Here is a 4,922-nt window from a genome sequence, read left to right as displayed (position 1 = left end):
TTGGCGACTCCGCTGGGGACGAAGCTTTGAACGGTCTCCAGCCCGTTCTTGCTACGAAGAGACCGTCATCTAGGGTTTGCAATCTACAAAGGTAACATGAATACCCAATTCACTTATGTAGATGCAAATAATACATATGTTGTTGCTAGATCGTCTAATGAGCATATTGTATCGGCTAGCCCTAGTTTTATCAATCATGCATCTAATTATGTGCAACAGCCGATTCGGAATGATCTTCATGCTTCAACTTCTTATAATTTTAGCAACATGCAACATATGTATCCCAACTCACATGCATCGGCAACCCCACAAATCTATATGCCGATGAACAACATGAGGAGTTCGGTTAGTCATGTTGAGACACCCCATGTAGGAACTTCCAATAGTATGCAACAAAGTGTTTCGACTTTTTATTCATCGGCAAATAACTTGCAGTATGTTAATCCAAACGTGCCGGTGGATAGGGGAATTGGCCATGCCACTACTAGTTATTCGGCCAATTACCCTCAAACATCGTATGCTACACCTCATGCTACGAATTTTTCGGCACCATACGCAATTGTAGATATTCGTGATTCGGCTCCGCACCTTCATGCTCATGGCCGAATAAGTGAGAATTCTACCAGAGCGCATGTGTCTTTACCTAGTAACGTAGCATATCATGTTGCCCCTGCACAATTACAGAAATTCGGCAACACACCATTGCCGAAAGCGTCTCAAAGTATTGGGGGCAATCCGATGAAGATTGGGCTGAAATTGGTCGAAAAAAGCTTAAAGATAGACTAGCTACAATGTTTGCTGAATTTAGACAAGAACAAGCAACCTTGCAAATCAAAGAAAGAAAGAGTGGTGATTCGGATAACAAAGTTAATTCGGTTATTAAAAAAGCCGAATCAAATAGTATGTGTACCGAATCTATCAAAGAAAAAGAGGATGCCAAGGTATTGGAGAGTCATTCAAAAGTGGAACAAAGTATTATTCAAGTGATACAACCATCATGCTCTCCCAACGTAATTGAAGAGGTATGTCTAGCAAGTGACTTGCCTATCTTCCGATTTGGTCGCAACTTTATTGTCGATGCTTCTATAAGAAAAATTCTAATAAGTAATTTTGAAAGACCAATGAAGAAGGGTAATTTATTTGTTAGCAACAAAATTGTTATAGACTATATCGGTCAACCCATTGCACCATTTATAAAGACCGATAATGACTTATTGTTGTGGCCAAAGCTTTCCCCGTTGCTTTATCTAAAGTTCATATCTAGTTGGGTAGCTTTGCTTATTTCTTACTTGGCTTGCACTTTGTCTCAATTGAGACATGTGTGTTTTAAATATTTTCGTATCGGAAGTTTAAAGCCAAGGTTAATTTCTTTTGAGAAATCCGATGCTAATATAATATCTTATCCAAAGACACCGGAGGTAGAGTGGAAAACACAATGTATAGCCGAATGGGAAGATTCTAAATCTGAACCATTCGTTTGCTTATCTTCAAAGCCGTTCACACAACAAGATCGGCTAGAAAGCAAGAAGTTTACCTTCAATTCAAGCATGTGTGACCAAATATTTGATTTATTGCTGAAAAATAATTACATAAGAATTCTTGATCACCATGTCAAGCCATCAGTTTAAGGACGAATGTATTGTAGGTTGCATCATTCGTTCAAACATAATTTTGAGGATTGCAATATGTTTTGTCAAATAGTTAAATCGGCCATTGAAAAAGGACGATTGAAATTTGTTGAGACACCAAGAGATGATCAGTCTATTCCGATTGGTCTCGATGGCAGAAAGTTTTTGCATCGGCTGCTTCAAGCCGGTCCATTTAAAGAGGAGGTAAAAACTGCAGGTGATGGGGTCAAGCTTTCAAGTAAAGAAGTTGTTGAAGAGCATAATGAACATAATTTTGAGGGCGAGAATTCCATCGAAGCTACAATGGAGACGCCAAGGACTGGGGGGCAGCAAGCAAATCCAATGATTGGTGCAAGCACAACCAAAGGAAACAAAGGCCGAAATAAGCGCAAGTGTAAGAGATCAAAAATCACCTTCGCTGAACTATTGGATAAATATCAAAAGAAGAGTGAAAAGAAGAATGCTTATCGGCCAAATCATGCAAAGAAACCAAGATCACCCCCAAGGCGCAAATATGAGGATTGGTATTGGCAAAGTGATAATTTTAATGCAACATATTCATATCCTTATTTTGGGCCGCCAATGCCAATGCCGTGGATGCCTCCCTATGCTCATATAGATACATATTCATCATGGGACAGGTATGATACAAGGGCACATTCTTCATCTTATTCTAGACCATCTCACCAATACTATGCAACTCCAAGGAGATCAACATTTGAACAATCACGCGTCAAAGACCGTTTCAATCATAAAGAATCGGTCTGGTGCACAAGGAAGAATAAGGAGGCGGTCGAGCAAATCTACCGCGTCAAAAGAGATGGTCGTAAGAGTGCCACTTCAGATATGATCTCAAATGAAAAAGAGCCAATTAAAGTGTTGATATTGGCTACAAAAGGCAACGAGGCAAGTCAATCAAGTGCCAAATCTGAAGGGAAGAAGTTGAGAGTGCACAAGGTAAAACAAGAATTGCCATTACTTCAAATAAAATCGCAGCTGGGATGCCCACTCGACTTATCGTATTGGCAAAAGAAGGAGTTGCGGAAGCTTAGTGCACAAGAACTTGAAAAAAGAAATATGGCGTGGGTTCCCAAAGTAAATATTCAAAATAAGAATTATGTGCGAGCTTCCTTTACAAGGAGTGCGACAAAGGTGAAGAAGGAAAAGAGTGAAAGCTACGAAGGACCGAGCCGAAGGTTTCAACATCTTCGGTCCACACATTATCCATTTTCTTCAACAATGCCGTTGATGCCTATGCCATGGAATTCTTCATCAGGTATGGTTGGTTACCCTCAATGGGCTTATTTTAATCCATGGATAAAATATAATTTCTTACATCATGAAAGGGTATTACCAAATCATTATATGTTCGATTAGCTTCACTTTTGTTGCTAATCTAAATGGCTGATATATACTTATCGTCTTAAGAATATGCAAAATGGCCGATGGAGTGTTGACATCGTCCTTAGAACAAGCCATGCGGAAGTTATTTTTCGGCACACAAACTTTGCCGAAAAACAGGGGGGCATGTGTTGACACCAGATTTTGGCACGGTCAATAACTTATTTAAGATGGCGTCAAATGGAGAAGTGATCTTCATGAAAGGGTTCCGTATTATCGATATGAACATCTTTGAAGTTTGGGTCATCGCAGTCCGATTTCATCTCGAAGGCCGAAACTATGCTCAAAGTACTAAGATCTTATATTCAGAGTACAGTTTGGCTGATTAAGCTCCCCAAGACGACCTTAAATGGAAACATTATCTACATGGATTGTCTTCGTCTCGTCGAAACGGTCGATTTTGATATAAAAATCGTCTCCATCCGAGTTTGTATGCAAAAGTTACAGCCAAAAATGTGCGCTGCAGCACTGTATGGCCGGATCATCCGGACCGTGGTCCAGATCATCCGGCCGAGGGCCGAAAAATTGACCAAAACAACAGAAGCTAAAAGTTGAAGCCGGATGATCTGGATCAACTCCCGGATGATCCAGGTAAAGGCCGGACAATCCGGGCAATCGTCCGGGTGTCCGGACACGTTTTTCTGCTGCAGACTTTAGAAAATGGCCCGAAACACTCTCAAGATGGCCTCGGATGAAAAAGTGTTCAACATGAAAGTTGTGCGTCTCGTCGAGGCGGTTGATTTGGATATAAAAAACGTCCAAATCCGAGGTCGTATGAGGATTCTAGAGTCAAAACAGTAAGCTGCTGTCAAGAAACTGGACTAGGCCGGATCATCCGGGCCTTGAGCCGGACATCCGGGCCGGGGGTCGTGAATAGTCCGTGTTTTACTAGGTTTTGATGATTTGGACGGCTAGACAAGTCCTTTTCTTGTATGGGAAGTCCACCCGCCTCTTATATAGACAAGAGGTGACGGCCGATTGAACAACAACACACAATCAAACAAATCTATCTACACTTTTTACCTTTACTTTTCCTTCTCCCTTGTTCTTCTTCTTCTTCGTTCTTCGTTCGTTCTTCTTCATTGCAGGGTGGCGAACCTCGAGGCCCTAGGGGCGATCAGGTCGACCTAGGGCAGCCCATAGCCGCCGCGCACCCTGACGGGGTCCCTCCCTGGCGTGTGGGGTTTCGGGTCTACAAAAACGCCCGCCGGATTGTCTTGCGTACCGCGCTTCCAGCGGGTCTCCTTCGACGTGAGCTGCGGTGCATCACCCCCGGCGTCGAGGATACACGGTGACGTGTTCGTGTGCGAACAGCCGTGCGTGCCCACGCCTGGAGCTTGTCGTCACGGACGGCGGCGACCCTCTGAGACACGGTGCCGACGAAGCCGAGGGAGGTGTTTAGCTTGGTCCGGTGATCCCTAATGGCGGCCTTCGTCCTCTCGATGGCAAACAGCTCCCTGCCGTTGGCATCCTGGCTCCTCACCAGCCATGGCTGTCATCCACACGGCTGCCATCGCCATCATGGCCTGCGTGCTCGCCGTATGGCTACGATGTTTTGACCCGCGCAACAGCCAGACAAGCGAGTTCCTGGTCAGGATTGTGCTTTTTCCCGTCTGCCAAATATATGTAGGGTTAGGATAGATCGGGATTAGAGAAGTCAGGATACCGACTTCAGGGATTTAGAGGTGAGGGTTCATCTACATCGATCCCTACAGCTACAGGGTTTGTTTTAGACTTCACTCCTCGCTGGGGAAACCGTCCCGACTGCGTGCGTGCGTGCGCGCGCCGCACCGACCGACACCGATGTGCATGGCATGCATTCGTGAATGAACAGAGCGTCTGCGTACGTGGGGTGAATTCCTGTTCCTTGCGACCGGTAAGGACGGTCAACCC

The sequence above is a fragment of the Triticum aestivum genome, chromosome 3B, assembly GCF_018294505.1.
Source record: "Triticum aestivum cultivar Chinese Spring chromosome 3B, IWGSC CS RefSeq v2.1, whole genome shotgun sequence".
Lineage (NCBI taxonomy): Eukaryota > Viridiplantae > Streptophyta > Magnoliopsida > Poales > Poaceae > Triticum > Triticum aestivum.
Note: the sequence above shows the minus strand (reverse complement) of the source record.